This window comes from Manis pentadactyla, chromosome 1, assembly GCF_030020395.1.
Source record: "Manis pentadactyla isolate mManPen7 chromosome 1, mManPen7.hap1, whole genome shotgun sequence".
Taxonomy (NCBI): Eukaryota; Metazoa; Chordata; class Mammalia; order Pholidota; family Manidae; genus Manis; species Manis pentadactyla.
The window spans coordinates 125,373,114-125,390,102 of NC_080019.1; the positions used below are offsets into that span (position 1 = coordinate 125,373,114).

Consider the following 16,989-nt stretch of genomic DNA (forward strand, 5'->3'; position numbering starts at 1 on the left):
ATTGCAATATACTTCCCTCTTATCATGGCCTTTGCTGCATCCCACAGATTTTGTGTTGTTGAATTATTGTTGTCATTTGTCTACATATATTGCCTGATTTCTCTTTCTATTTGATCATTGATCCATTGATTATTTAGGTACATGTTATTAAGCCTCCATGTGTTTTTGGGCTTTCTCATTTTCTTTGTGTAATTTATTTGTCATTTCATACCTTTGTGGTCTTCTGAGAAGCTGGCTGGTACAATTTCAATCTTTTTGAATTTACTGTGGCTCTTTTTGTTGCCTTGTATATGATCTATTCTTGAAAATGTTTTATGTGCACTTGAGGAGAATGTGTATCCTGTTGCATTTGTATGGGGTGTTCTGTAGATGTTTGTTAGGTCCATCTGTTCTAATATATTGTTTTGTGCCTCTGTCTCCTTACCTATTTTCTGTCTGGTTGATCTGTCCTTTGGAGTGAGTGTGTGTTGAAGTCTCCTAAAATGAGTGCATTGCATTCTATTTCCCCCTTTAATTCTGTTATTATTTGTTTCACATATTTAGGTGATCCTGTGTTGGGTGCACAGATATTTATAATGGTTATATCCTCTTGTTGGACTGACCTTTATCATTATGTAATGTCCTTCTTTGTCTCTTGTTACTTTCTTTTCTTTGAAGCATGTGGGCATTTTCTATCTGAGAAAGAGTGTCTAGCTCTGGTCAGCTTCTCATTGATGTCTGTTATCTTCCAGGAGTTCAGAACCACTTATTTCTCTAAAGCTGTGTCATGCAGTACAATAAAGTAGAACCTCAGTGTACCTTGTTTCAGAAGATAAAGCTCAATCCACTCATTTATTAATTGATTAAACCAAACAAACATTGGGCAAAAGGATGGATAGCAGTAGGGATTTTGGGAACATAGTTACCTGGATTTGGTTCCTTTTCTCTTTTTAAAAGAAGGCCTGTGGGGTTAAAAGCCTGAGGTTTCCACACTCAGGCTTGTGAGCTGTGCTGGTACAGAGGATACTTCTCCTTCTAGCCCCCAGGAGAATCCAGTCATTTGGAATTATCCACTCCACGACCGGGGTCCAGTGAACTGCCAAAGATAAATAACAACAAATCCAAGGGTCTCATAAGTGAGAGAAAAAAACTTCCAGGCTGTAAAACTAGAGCAGAGAATGAGTGGAAGAACAAAATAGTTGAATTAAAAAAAATGAACTGCTCCTGTGTGGTGATCTCCAATAGGTTCTTCACAATGGTATAAAGGTCATATCAAAGTGTGGGCAAAGGGTTTGTTTGTGTTTATACAGAGGACCAAAGCCTAATTTGGCTACCCAGAAAACGAATTAAGATACGATATGAAGAAGAACTTCCAACATCAACATCCTCTGGAAGAGTCATTCCAGAAGATGATCATCAAAAAACTGCAACAAAGATCCTGGCGCTGTTGCAGTTGTAGCTGCATTCATCCCACTGGTTCCTGGACTTGCCATTGGAATGAAGAAGGATATATCTAAGCTGGCCTGTGTATACAGTAAAACAACAAATTTGACTGGATCTATACTGTCAGAACTCAACCAAGAATTAGGAGAAGTGCAAGTTGCAGTGTTCCAAAATCGTGCGACTATAGACTATCTACTGTTAAAAGAACGTATGGGATGTGAACAGTTCCCAGGAATGTGTTGTTTTAATTTGTCTGATTTTTCTCAAACTATTCAAATTCAGTTAGACAATATCCATCATATCATTGATAAGTTTTCACAGATGCCTAGGGTACCTAACTGGTTTTCTTGGTTTCACTGGATATGGCTGGTAATTGTAGGTCTGCTTTTGTTATGTAGCTGTATTCCTATTCTGTTAATGTGTGTACGCAATTTAATTAGTAGTTTGTTAAAACCTATACATGCTTATGTTACTCTACAAGAAGATATGTCAAAGAAATAATCAATCTACCCATGTTTTCTTCTGTCTGCTACTTCTATAGCTTTTCTTCTTCCTTCCTAATTGCAACCGTTTAGTAGAATTCGTGCCTCATATCGAAAATTACCGAGTATCATAATTCTTCCAAGTGGTAAAGATACCTCAAGACAAATGCTGGGCATAGAAGCCACAGGGCGTGAATCTGCAAAGAAGTAAAAAGCTAACCTTTTCAAAGAATATTTCTTCTCTCTTACTTACCAACTTTACATTTCCATGTACGGCCCCGGAAGATGACTGGTTAGCCAGAGACGGGTAAGATTCCTCAAGGGAGGAACAACCTAAGACAGGCACAGTCGCAGGGGGGCCATCAGGTGAGAAATTGTGGATCAACAGAGGTGAGGCTTAGAACCTCACCCCCCCTGTTTTGAGAGAAATCTTCTGCATCCGTGGATGTTTTGTTGCCCTTGTATCTAGGTTGGATTAATACTTAGTCTATAGGCACAGACCTGATCATCTACATTTGCCCTCTTACAGCACTAAATTATGTTTTCTACCTTTATCTTGCATCTACCTACCACTTCAGCATTTTAGTAAGATTCACATATAAATCAAGTATAAAAATCAAATGGATAATCATATCTGACTTGATTGTTCATAGTTCATGATGCGGGATCAAAACCGAAGTTTCAGTGATATGACTGCCCTTGCACTGTTCACCATGTAAGAACTTATTCACTATGTAAGAATTTGTTCTCCATGTAAGAACTTGTTCGTTATGCTTCAGAAGATTGGAGACTGTTGAGAATTTGGCTTGGGGTTGAATAATGATTGTGCATTGAGTCCCCTATACAGAATTTTATTGTTGTTAACAACCATTTGATCAATAAATACGAGAGATGCCCTCTCAAAAAAAAAAAAGAATATCAAATCATTACCCTGTACTCTTGAAACTAATGAGATGTTATCTATATGCCAATTGTACCTCAAAAAAACAAACTATAAGCACAGATAGCTTTCTACCCAGCAATTCTATTTCTCAGAATAAAACTATTTCTAAGAAAAAAAAATGAACTGCACTTTAGTGCAGCAGATAAAAGGCACCTTTGAATGTGACAACATGATTTCTGAATTAAACTTCTCAGAAGATGAACTGCAGGTGAGAATGGTTGTTGTTGATGCCTGAATCAGTTGCCTGGATGAGGATCCCAGAGCACAAATAGAAACCCCCAATTCCTCTCTCTATCCCTGCCTATCTATACAGTTTTCTGAATAAGTATATAATCCCTCAAAATGTTATCCATAAGTACTTTGCAGTCTTTGAAACAGAAAGAATATGCTTTAAGGAAATTTCTTTTCTTGTTTTTAAACCACTTTTTTTAGTATACATATTTAATGTATACAACTTGATGAGTTTGGAGATATATACCTGTGAAACCATCACCACAATCAATACCATAAACATATCCATCACTTCTAAAAGCTTCCTCCTCACTTACTGATTTGTTTTTATTTTTGTGGTAAGAACACTTAACACAGATTTAACCTTTGAGGAAATTTTCAAGTGTACATACAGTATTGGTAACTGTAGGCACTGTGGTGTGCAGGGTATCTCTTGAACTATTCATCTTACTGACTGAAACTATGTACACTTTGACAGCACCTTCTTGATTTCTCTTCTGTTGAGACCCTAGTAACCATCTTTCTACTCTCTGCTTCTGAGTTTTACTGTCTTTGATTCTGCATACAGTGGGATCATATAGTATTTGTTCTTCTCTGTCTGGCTTATTTCACTTAGCATAATGTCCTCCAGGCTCATCCATAGTGTTGTATATGACAGGATTTTCTCCTTTTTAAAGGCTGAGTAACATTCCATTGTATGTATGTGCTACATTTTTTTCATTCACATAGGTTGCTTCCATGTCTTGGCTAGTGTGAGTGATGCTGCAGTGAACTTGGAAATGCAGATATCTCTTTGAGATCCTGATTTCAATTCCTTTGGACATATGCCCAGACATGAGATTGCTGGATCATATGGTAAGCCTATTTTTAATTTTTTGATGAAACTTCATACTATTTTCCATAGTGGCTGCATCAATTTACATTCCCACCAATAGCATATAAAGATTCCCTTTTCTCCACATCCTCACGAATACTTGTTATCTTTTGTTTTTTGATGCTAGCCATCTTAACAAGTGTGATCTGATATTTCATTATAGTTTTCATTTACATTTCTCTGATGAGGAATGATGCCAAGTATATTTTCATATATTAGTTGATTATTTGAATGAAATGTCTTTGAAGAAATGTCTATTTTGGTGCTTTGTTCATTTTTAAATTGGGTTATTTATTTATTTATTTATTTATTTCTATTGTGTCATTTGAGTTATTTATATATTTTGGATATCAATCCTTTATCAGATACAGTAGTGCTCCCTTATCCACAGGGGATACATTCCAACAACCCCACTGAATGCCTGAGACTGTGAATAGTACTGAACTCTATATATTCTGCATTTTTTCCTATACATGCACACCTCTGGCAAAGTGAGAGATTAACAATAACTAGTAATAAAATAGACCAATTATAACAATATACTGTAATAAAAGTTATGTGAATGTGACTTTCTGTATATCTTATTGTACTGTGCTCACACTTGGATGATTTGAGATGATAAAAACCCATGTGATGAGATGAAGTGAGGTAGTTGACAACGGGTAACTGAAACGTGGGTAAGGGGGTACTGCTGTCTATGGTTATCAAATATTTCCTTTCATTCTGTAGGTTGCCTTTTGACTTTGTGGATTGTGTCCTTTGCTGTGCAGAGGCTTTTCAGTTTGAAATTTCTAATATACATTAACTCAGAAAAACGTAGGAGTTGGTGATTGTGGAGAGCAGTGGGAAGTAGCCCTTCACGGTTCTCACTGGGGGGAGGGGGTGCAGGAGGAAAGGGGTAGGGGAATGAAGATATTCTGTGGGGCTCATTTTTTGGGGGGTGAGGAAGAGATAAAGGTGAAGTAGAGCATCACGGTGGGGGAAAGCAGTAGTCAGGGACAGAGTTGAGAGAATGTAGACTGGGCACACAAAAAATGTAGCTATATGCTAAATACAAGACACTAAAACCTCATTTAGTCAGTGTTAGTGGTTAGAATTAAAGATTGAACAAAGACATATGGGGCAGATTCAAATGAAAAGAAAGAAGGAGAGTGCGGTGGAACTTTGTGGCTGTTTTGTGGTCCAATCACATAAAGAAAAGAATGGGGTAGGAGGTCTCAATAGTGGGATTACAGATTGATTTGGTCAGCATGACCTATGAAACAAGAGTCTGTTGTGGTCTAGAAGGCAAACCCAACCACAATACCTGTCACAATCTGGATAGTGTTTTAATGAACATCTGACCACTCAAGCACACTGTTATTAGAGCATATATGGCTTTATGACAAAAACGTGTGCTACTTAAACAGTGTAAAGACTTACATGGAGAGTAGCTCATAGAATCCCTTTCCCAAAAGGGGAGCATTCTTTGGTCATTCTTTATAAGATCCAGAACATCTATTTTCTGACATGAGTGCAATTTGTTTTATGTAACCAATGGCAACATTAATAACAGACAAGTTCAAATTTAAAGTTAAATGTGCTTAAGTGGTGCATCATGTCATAATAAAATGAACAGTTTGTGAGGAGTATATTACATTTATAAATCTGTTTACATGAAATGGCATAGCAGCTAACTATACAAAGCAAAATACTTTAGGAAGGGAGGCAAAATTTGAAAAAGGTTAAATTATTGTGGAAGACAGAATTGGACAAGCCTAGATAAAAACAACAACAAAAAAAGTTCATACAGAAAAGAATGATGCAATCAACCTTATCTAATAGTTGTATATTAAACCTTACATCCTTCTAAGGTAGAATAACTATTTAAATTTAAAAATTAAAAAATATCAAAACTGTTTAAAACAATTGTAATATAAAATGCATGCAACTCTGGGGAGCAAATTAGACAACCAAGAAAAAAATAAATGACTTCTTAATAAAATAAAAGTTAACAAAATTGACCTCAGAGTAGATTAAATCTTAGAGGTATTATAGGAAAGGTGATTATAGCTTTAACATTGAGGAAGGCACCATGATCAGATGTTTTTACTATGGAGATGTAGCTGATCTTTAAAGAATGGGTAACTGCATTATTATTTGAACTGCTGTAGTCAATCTTCCAAATACATTTTATCAAGCCAAAATAACTTTAAAACAAAACCTGCTGAAGATGGCCAACAATTAAAACCACAGATCACTCTCACTAAGGAATGTAGAGGATAATTCTTGATAAGTTTTGCCAAATACTATCTGCAATGCATTTTACAGAGCCAGTTCACCTCCCAAAGTTTCAGAAGTTGTTGACTATTAGGACATCTATCAACATAATCTGTTATGTATCAACACATGGAGAAAAAAGTGTAATTACATCAATAGATACTTAAAAGGCATTTGATAGGAATCATTAAAATTACTAAGTAAAAAAGGATATAACAAAGTAAGATATAAAACCATTCAGCAAATATTTTAAATTTTAAAACACATAAACTATTTTAATTAAATTAGTTACTAGATAAGATAATCACTATCACCATTATATTTAACATTATCTTTTTTTATTTTTTATTTTGGTATCATGAATATACAATTACATGAGCAACATTGTGGTTACTAGATTTCCCCCATTATCAAGTAACATTATCTTGGGAGTGTTAGTGGATGTGGAAGGTAAAAAAATAAAATAACTGATATAAACTTTGACTAAAGAGGTAAGATTATCTCTTTTTGCTGAAAATATTATTGTATACTTAGAAAATTCAAGACGGCCTAATAAATATCACTAGATTCAAAAAGGAGAATTTGGTAGGGGCATGGATAGAAGATAACATTTTTTTTTTTTTTTTTAATAATTATTTTTTATTGAAGGGTAGTTGACACACAGTATTACATTACATGAGTTTCAAGTGTACAACACAGTGGTAGAACATTTATATACATAATTCTAGGTTCCAGCTATCACCCTACCAGGCTGTTACAATATCTTGACTATATTCCTTATGCTATACATTACATCCCGGTTACTAATTTATTTTACCATTGGAAGTCTGTCCTTTTTTTTTTTTTTTTTTTTTTTTTTTTGTGAGGGCATCTCTCATATTTATTGATCAAATGCTTGTTAACGACAATAAAATTCTGTATAGGGGAGTCAATGCTCAATGCACAATCATTATTCCACCCCAAGCCTAATTTTTGTCAGTCTCCAATCTTCTGAGGCATAACAAACAAGTTTTTACATGTAGAACAAATTCTTACATAATGAATAAGTTACATAGTGAACAGTACAAGGGCAGTCATCACAGAAACTTTCGGTTTTGCTCATGCATTATGAACTATAAACAGTCAGTTCAAATATGAATACTCATTTGGTTTTTATACTTGATTTATATGTGGATACCACATTTCTCTCTTTATTATTATTATTTTTAATAAAATGCTGAAGTGGTAGGTAGATACAAGATAAAGGTAGAAAACATAGTTTAGTGTTGTAAGAGAGCACATGTAGATGATCAGGTGTGTGCCTGTAGACTATGTGTTAATCCAAGCTAGACCAGGGCAATAAAACATCCACGTATGCAGAAGATTTCTCTCAGAATGGGGGGGTGAGGTTCTAAGCCTCACCTCTGTTGATCCCCAATTTCTCACCTGATGGCCCCCCTGCGACTGTGCCTGTCTTAGGTTGTTCCTCCCTTGAGGAATCTTACCCGTCTCTGGCTAACCAGTCATCTTCCGGGGCCATACAGGGAAATGTGAAGTTGGTAAGTGAGAGAGAAGCCTTATTGTTTGAAAAAGTTAGCTTTTTACTTCTTTGCATATTTATGCCCTGTGGCTTCTATGCCCAGCATTTGTCTTGAGGTATCTTTACCACTTGGAAGAATTATGATACTCAGTAAATTTGATATGAGGCACGAATTCTATTTAAGGGTTGTAATTAGGAAGGAAGAAGAAAAGCTATAGAAGTAGCAGGCGGAAGAAAACATGGGAAGATTGATTATTTCTTTGATATATTTTCTTGTAGAGTAACTTCAGCATGTATAGGTTTTAAGCTACTACTTAAATTGCACACACACATTAACATAATAGGAGTATAGTTACATAACCAAAGCATATCTGTAATTACCAGCCATCTGCAGTGAAACCAAGAAAACCAGTTAGGCACCTTAGGCATTTGTGAAAACTTATCTATGATATGGTGGATATTGTCCAAATGAACTTGAACAGTCTGAGAGAAATCAGACAAATTAAAACAACCCATTCCTGGGGACTGTTCACATGCCATATGTTCTTTTAACAATAAATAGTTTGTAGTTGTAAGACTTTGGAGCGCTACAATTTGCACTTCTCCAAATTCTTGGTTGAGTTCCAACAGTATAGATCCAGTCCAATTTTGTTGTTTTACTGTATGCACAGGCCAGCTTCGATATCTCCTTCCTCATTCCCATGGCAGGTCCAGGAACTGGTGGGATGAGTGCATCTACAGCTGTAGCAGTGCGTGGATCTTTGTTGGGGTTTTTTGATGATCATCTTCTGGCATGAGTCTTCCAGAGGGTGCAGATGTTGGAAGTTCTTTTTCATATCGTATCTTAGTTCATTTTCGGGGTAGCCCAATTAGGCTTTGATCCTCTGTATAAACACAAACAGACCCTTTGCCTACATTTTTATATGCCCTTTATACCCTTGTGTAGAACTCGTTGGAGGTTACCACACAGGAACTGCCCTTTTTTTTTTTTTTTTTTTTTTTGCTATCACTAATCTACACTTACATGACGAATATTATGTTTACTAGGCTCTCCCCTATACCAGGTCTCCCCTATAAACCCCTTTACAGTCACTGTCCATCAGCATAGCAAAATGTTGTAGAATCACTACTTGCCTTCTCTGTGTTGTACAGCCCTCCCTTTTCTTCTACCCCCCCATGCATGTTAATCTTAATACCCCCCTACTTCTCCCCCCCTTATCCCTCCCTACCCACCCATCCTCCCCAGTCCCTTTCCCTTTGGTACCTGTTAGTCCATTCTTGGGTTCTGTGATTCTGGTGCTGTTTTGTTCCTTCAGTTTTTCCTTTGTTCTTATATTCCACAGATAAGTGAAATCATTTGGTATTTCTCTTTCTCTGCTTGGCTTGTTTCACTGAGCATAATACCCTCCAGCTCCATCCATGTTGCTGCAAATGATTGGATTTGCCCTTTTCTTATAGCTGAGTAGTATTCCATTGTGTATATGTAGCACATCTTCTTTATCCATTCATCTATTGATGGACATTTAGGTTGCTTCCAATTCTTGGCTATTGTAAATAGTGCTGCAATAAACATAGGGGTGCATCTGTCTTTCTCAAACTTGATTGCTGCATTCTTAGGGTAAATTCCTAGGAGTGGAAATCCTGGGTCAAATGGTAAGTCTGTTTTGAGCATTTTGATGTACCTCCATACTGCTTTCCACAATGGTTGAACTAACTTACATTCCCACCAGCAGTGTAGGAGGGTTCCCCTTTCTCCACAGCCTCGCCAACATTTGTTGTTGTTTGTCTTTTGGATGGCAGCCATCCTTACTGGTGTGAGGTGATACCTCATTGTAGTTTTAATTTGCATTTCTCTGATAATTAGCGATGTGGAGCATCTTTTCATGTGTCTGTTGGCCATCTGTATTTCTTTTTTGGAGAACTGTCTGTTCAATTCCTCTGCCCATTTTTTAATTGGGTTATTTGTTTTTTGTTTGTTGAGGCGTGAGAGCTCCTTATATATTCTGGACGTCAAGCCTTTATCGGATGTGTCATTTTCAAATATATTCTCCCATACTGTAGGGATCCTTCTTGTTCTATTGATGGTGTCTTTTGCTGTACAGAAGCTTTTCAGCTTAATATAGTCCCACTTACTCATTTTTGCTGTTGTTTTCCTTGCCCGGGGAGATATGTTCAAGAAGAGGTCACTCATGTTTATGTCTAAGAGGTTTTCGCCTATGTTTTCTTCCAAGAGTTTAATGGTTTCATGGCTTACATTCAGGTCTTTGATCCATTTTGAGTTTACTTTTGTATATGGGGTTAGACAATGGTCCAGTTTCATTCTCCTACATGTAGCTGTCCAGTTTTGCCAGCACCACCTGTTGAAGAGACTGTCATTTGGCCATTGTATGTCCATGGCTCCTTTATCAAATATTAATTGACCATATATGTCTGGGTTAATGTCTGGATTCTCTAGTCTGTTCCATTGGTCTGTGGCTCTGCTCTTGTGCCAGTACCAAATTGTCTTGATTACTATGGCTTTATAGTAGAGCTTGAAGTTGGGGAGTGAGATCCCCCCTACTTTATTCTTCTTTCTCAGGATTGCTTTGGCTATTCGGGGTCTTTGGTGTTTCCATATGAATTTTTGAATTATTTGTTCCAGTTCATTGAAGAATGTTGCTGGTAGTTTCATAGGGATTGCATCAAATCTGTATATTGCTTTGGGCAGGATGGCCATTTTAACGATATTAATTCTTCCTAGCCACGAGCATGGGATGAGTTTCCATCTGTTAGTGTCTCCTTTAATTTCTCTTAAGAGTGACTTGTAGTTTTCAGAGTATAAGTCTTTCACTTCTTTGGTTAGGTTTATTCCTAGGTATTTTATTTTTTTTGATGCAATTGTGAATGGAGTTGTTTTCCTGATTTCTCTTTCTGTTGGTTCATTGTTAGTGTATAGGAAAGCCACAGATTTCTGTGTGTTGATTTTGTATCCTGCAACTTTGCTGTATTCCGATAACAGTTCTAGTAGTTTTGGGGTGGAGTCTTTAGGGTTTTTTATGTACAGTATCATGTCATCTGCAAATAGTGACAGTTTAACTTCTTCTTTACCAATCTGGATTCCTTGTATTTCTTTATTTTGTCTGATTGCCGTGGCTAGGACCTCCAGTACTATGTTAAATAACAGTGGAGAGAGTGGGCATCCCTGTCTAGTTCCCGATCTCAGAGGAAATGCTTTCAGCTTCTCGCTGTTCAATATAATGTTGGCTGTGGGTTTATCATAGATGGCCTTTATTATGTTGAGGTACTTGCCCTCTATTCCCATTTTGCTGAGAGTTTTTAACATGAATGGATGTTGAACTTTGTCAAATGCTTTTTCAGCATCTATGGAGATGATCATGTGGTTTTTGTCTTTCTTTTTGTTGATGTGGTGGATGATGTTGATGGACTTTCGAATGTTGTACCATCCTTGCATCCCTGAAATGAATCCCACTTGGTCATGGTGTATGATCCTTTTGATGTATTTTTGAATTCGGTTTGCTAATATTTTGTTGAGTATTTTTGCATCTACGTTCATCAGGGTTATTGGTCTGTAGTTTTCTGTTTTGGTGGGGTCTTTGCCTGGTTTTGGTATTAGGGTGATGTTAGCTTCATAGAATGAGTTTGGGAGTATCCCCTCCTCCTCTATTTTTTGGAAAACTTTAAGGAGAATGGGTATTATGTCTTCCCTGTATGTCTGATAAAATTCCGAGGTAAATCCATCTGGCCCGGGGGTTTTGTTCTTTGGTAGTTTTTTGATTACCTCTTCAATTTCGTTGCTGGTAATTGGTCTGTTTAGATTTTCTGTTTCTTCCTGGGTCAATCTTGGAAGGTTATATTTTTCTAGGAAGTTGTCCATTTCTCCTAGGTTTCCCAGCTTGTTAGCATATAGGTTTTCATAGTATTCTCCAATAATTCTTTGCATTTCCGTGGGGTCCGTCGTGATTTTTCCTTTCTCGTTTCTGATACTGTTGATTTGTGTTGACTCTCTTTTCTTCTTAATAAGTCTGGCTAGAGGCTTATCTATTTTGTTTATTTTCTCGAAGAACCAGCTCTTGGTTTCATTGATTTTTGCTATTGTTTTATTCTTCTCAATTTTATTTATTTCTTCTCTGATCTTTATTATGTCCCTCCTTCTGCTGACCTTAGGCCTCATCTGTTCTTCTTTTTCCAATTTCGATAATTGTGACATTAGACCATTCATTTGGGATTGCTCTTCCTTTTTTAAATATGCTTGGATTGCTATATACTTTCCTCTTAAGACTGCTTTTGCTGTGTCCCACAGAAGTTGGGGCTTAGTGTTGTTGTTGTCATTTGTTTCCATATATTGCTGGATCTCCATTTTGATTTGGTCATTGATCCATTGATTATTTAGGAGCGTGTTGTTAAGCCTCCATGTGTTTGTGAGCCTCTTTGCTTTCTTTGTACAGTTTATTTCTAGTTTTATGCCTTTGTGGTCTGAAAAGTTGGTTGGTAGGATTTCAATCTTTTGGAATTTTCTGAGGCTCTTTTTGTGGCCTAGTATGTGGTCTATTCTGGAGAATGTTCCATGTGGACTTGAGAAGAATGTATATCCCGCTGCTTTTGGATGTAGAGTTCTATAGATGTCTATTAGGTCCATCTGCTCTACTGTGTTGTTCAGTGCTTCCGTGTCCTTACTTATTTTCTGCTCAGTGGATCTATCCTTTGGGGTGAGTGGTGTGTTGAAGTCTCCTAGAATGAATGCATTGCAGTCTATATCCCCCTTTAGTTCTGTTAGTATTTGTTTCACATATGCTGGTGCTCCTGTGTTGGGTGCATATATATTTAGAATGGTTATATCCTCTTGTTTGACTGAGCCCTTTATCATTATGTAGTGTCCTTCTTTATCTCTTGTTACTTTCTTTGTTTTGAAGTCTATTTTGTCTGATATTAGTACTGCAACCCCTGCTTTCTTCTCACTGTTGTTTGCTTGAAATATGTTTTTCCATCCCTTGACTTTTAGTCTGTACATGTCTTTGGGTTTGAGGTGAGTTTCTTGTAAGCAGCATATAGATGGGTCTTGCTTTTTTATCCATTCTGTTACTCTGTGTCTTTTGATTGGTGCATTCAACCCATTAACATTTAGGGTGACTATTGAAAGATATGTACTTATTGCCATTGCAGGCTTTAAATTCGTGGTTACCAAAGGTTCAAGGTTAGCCTCTTTAGTATCTTACTGCCTAACTTAGCTCGCTTATTGAGCTGTTATATACACTGTCTGGAGATTCTTTTCTTCTCTCCCTTCTTGTTCCTCCTCCTCGATTCTTCATATGTTGGGTGTTTTGTGCTGTGCTCTTTCTAGGAGTGCTCCCATCTAGAGCAGTCCCTGTAAGATGTCCTGTAGAGGTGGTTTGTGGAAAGCAAATTCCCTCAGCTTTTGTTTGTCTGGGAATTGTTTATTCCCACTGTCATATTTGAATGATAGTCGTGCTGGATACAGTATCCTTGGTTCAAGGCCCTTCTGTTTCATTGTATTAAATATATCATGCCATTCTCTTCTGGCCTGTAGGGTTTCTGTTGAGAAATCTGACGTTAGCCTGATGGGTTTCCCTTTATAGGTGACCTTTTTCTCTCTAGCTGCCTTTAACACTCTTTCCTTGTCCTTGATCTTTGCCATTTTAATTATTATGTGTCTTGGTGTTGCCCTTCTTGGATCCTTTCTGTTGGGGGTTCTGTGTATTTCCGTGGTCTGTTTGATTACTTCCTCCCCCAGTGTGGGGAAGTTTTCAGCAATTATTTCTTCTAAGATACTTTCCATCTCTTTGCCTCTCTCTTCTTCTTCTGGGACCCCTATAATACGGATATTGCTCCTTTTAGATTGGTCACACAGTTCTCTTAATATTGTTTCATTCCTGGAGATCCTTTTGTCTCTCTCTATGTCAGCTTCTATGCGTTCCTGTTCTCTGATTTCAATTCCATCAATGGCCTCTTGCATTCTATCCATTCTGCTTATAAACCCTTCCAGAGTTTGTTTCATTTCTGCGATCTCCTTTCTGGCATCTGTGATCTCTTTCCGGACTTCATCCCATTTTTCTTGCGTGTTTCTCTGCATCTCTGTCAGCATGTTTATGATTCTTATTTTGAATTCTTTGTCAGGAAGACTGGTTAGGTCTGTCTCCTTCTCTGGTGTTGTCTCTGTGATCTTTGTCTGCCTGTAGCTTTGCCTTTTCATGGTGATAGGAATAGTCTGCAGAACTGGGACGAGTGACGGCTGGAAGGACTTCCTTTCTTGTTGGTTTGTGGCCCTCCTCTCCTGGGAGAACAGCGGCCTCTAGTGGCTTGTGCTGCGCAGCTGCGCGCAGACAGGGTTTCTGCTTCCTGCCCAGCTGCTATGGAGTTAATCTCCGCTGTTGCTGTGGGCGTGGCCTGGCTCGGGCAGCTACTCCAAAATGGTGGAGTCGCGTTGGAGCAGGAGCTGCTGGGAGGCTATTTATCTCCGTAAGGGGCCTCCCTGCTCCCTGCAGCCCAGGGGTTAGGGTGCCCAGAGATCCCGGATTCCCTACCTCTGGATTAAGTGGCCCGCCCTGCCCCTTTAAGACTTCCAAAAAGCACCCGCCAAAACAAAACAACGACCACAAAAAAAAACAAGAAAAAAAATTTTTTTTAATTAAAAAAAAAAGGTGGTCATTCGTTTTTCTTTATTCTCCGGTGCCAGCCTCAGGCCTCTGCTCACCGGTCTTTCTGCCCTGTTTCCCTAATATTGGTGTCCCTGTCCCTTTAAGACTTCCAAAAAGCGCTCGCCAAAACAAAGCAGCAAAAAAGCAAAAAAAAAAAAAATGGTCGCGCGCTTTTCTTATGTCCTCTGTCGCCCAGCCTCCAGTGCCTGCTCACTGTTCTTGCTGCCCTGTTTTCCCAGTATCGAGGGCCCTGCACTCTGGCCCGGATGGCTGGGGCTGGGTGTTCGGCAGCCCTGGGCTCCGTCTCCCTCCCGCTCTGCCTGCTCTTCTCCCGCCGGGAGCTGGGGGGAGGGGCGCTCGGCTCCCGCGGGGCCGGGGCTTGTATCTTACCCCCTTCGCGAGGCGCTGGGTTCTCTCAGGTGTGGATGTGGTCTGGATATTGTCCTGTGTCCTCTGGTCTTTATTCTAGGAAGGGTTGTCTTTGTTATATTTTCATAGATATATGTTGTTTTGGGAGGAGATTTCCGCTGCTCTACTCACGCCGCCATCTTCCGCCCCTCAGAAGATAACATTTTTAAAAAGCAGTAGTTTTTACCTACTTTAACAAAATACTTAGAAATGGGGGATATTTTTGACTTACAATCATTGAAAAAATATAAAATATTTATGCATTAGTTGAATAAGAGCTTTTTATATAGTTTTATGAATCAAATTTATAATATAAATAAAATGTTTATCATTTCTATAAATAAAGTTATAAAATATTACTGAAAGATATAAGTAAGATTTGAACAAATGGAAAGGCATACCTGTTACGAATACTTAATAACACAGACATTAAAAATACATACATCAAATGGATGTGTAAACATAATGCTTAATTAGAAATGGCACCTTTTGAAAGGATGACTGGTTGAAGAAGGTTAAAGTCCATACAGAAGAATAAATGTCCCAGAATAGTTAATATGCAAAAGAAGAATAGTGAGACATCTTATCTTACTGGATATTAGTATGCATAGTAAATCTACTGTATCTCAATCATTTGGTACTGGTAAAGTAATAGAATGGAGAAAAAAGAAATTGAGCCCAGTATAGATGATAGTTTAATATATTTCTGAAGTCATACTTCATTTTAGTGGGAAACAGATAAATTATTTAATATATGATGTTGACCAATTGCTTATCCATCTGGAAGAAAAGGGGATCCCTATCTTTTTCTATATTTAAATATAAATTCCAGATGCTGTAAAGGTTACATTACAAAATTCTTACCAGAAGATCTAAAGACTAAATGTTTGAAATGTATGGACTCAGGAACATCTTTTCCAGAAGCTATAAAACAAAGACATATTTAAGTTTACAAAAACTAAGAACCTTGATATGACAAAAGATGCCATAAATAAAACAATAGAACAAAATATTTGTAATTTGCCCAAATAGCTAAACATTTGAGAGAAAGAAAAGCAACCCAACTGAAAATGGGTAAGTGAATCCAAATAGCCAACAAATTTATAAAATGATTCTCAAATTCATTATTAGTAAGGAAATTCGAATGAAAGTAAAGATAAATTGTCATTTTTACACCAGATTGACAAAAGTGGAAAAGAACTATGCTAACTTACTGATGGTGTTTAGGGAAAGGATTACTTTCATGGCTGGTAGGTATATGAGGTGTTACAGGCCTTGGGAAATCCATCTGCTAACATCTATTAAAATATTTTACACATTTTAAAAATATGTGTAGTTTTTTGGCCCAGCAATTCCAGTCCTTGGACTCTGTCCCATAGAAAGAAAGGCATCAGTAAGAATTAAGGCCGTGTATTTGTAGTGGCGAAAGTCTCGTTAGAAATAAAGAATTAGTGTTACATCTATGGACTGTTAGTGATTTCCACAGGTGTTCTTGAGTTAGAAGAGCAAGATATAGAAATTGCAAGATCCCCTTTGTAAAATAAACAGTAACACTCATATGTGGACAGATTCACATGTATGTTTCTATATAGGATGACATGACCAGGGATTATATGGAAGGCTAGGCCAGTGTGAGGAGTGGAGAGAAAGAAGATGGCCAGCTTAAGAAACTATCCCTTGTCCACTTACAAAGGATGAATACTAGCCACTGTTGGGAATATTTAAAAATTGCACAATATCAACTGTGAATAAAATTCCCAGTGAAGAATTAAAACTACTAAAGCCTGTCAATTCAACCATTTTGGAGGATATAGACTTTCTGATATTTATGTACGTACATGTACTGTGAATATGTATGTGTATAATATTTTAGTCATGTTTATTTCTAGTCTCATTTTTGGAAGTAAGTGTTACATAACCCGTAGGTAAGCAATATGTTTTCTGAAGCAACTATACCTATAATACTCTAAGTAGCGCTTATGAATATGTACTTTATGTTTTTATTTTTGTTAGCTGATGGAAAAATAAAAATAAGGGACTTACTTTTGATATTAGAAGACACTGTTTCAGATTGATGAAATAAGATACATTTTTTTCTTCTTACATTTATAAAGTGATTTTTGCTTCATGTTCTTTTACTTCCTGTTTTTGGAAAACCCTCTATTGAAAACTGTATTTGGACAGTAGAATTCTTTTCA

The 16,989-nt window shown here is 37.3% G+C and overlaps 1 long non-coding RNA gene across 2 annotated transcripts in view; it reads left to right on the plus strand.

Moving 5' to 3' along the window:
- LOC118907063 (uncharacterized) overlaps positions 1-16,989 on the plus strand; it is a 63,927-nt gene that overhangs the window by 31,192 nt on the left and 15,746 nt on the right. For both annotated transcript variants that reach the window (XR_008997396.1, XR_008997397.1), the window contains exon 3: positions 3,808-3,933. This is a non-coding gene — a long non-coding RNA (uncharacterized LOC118907063). The remainder of the gene's footprint in view (positions 1-3,807; positions 3,934-16,989) is intronic.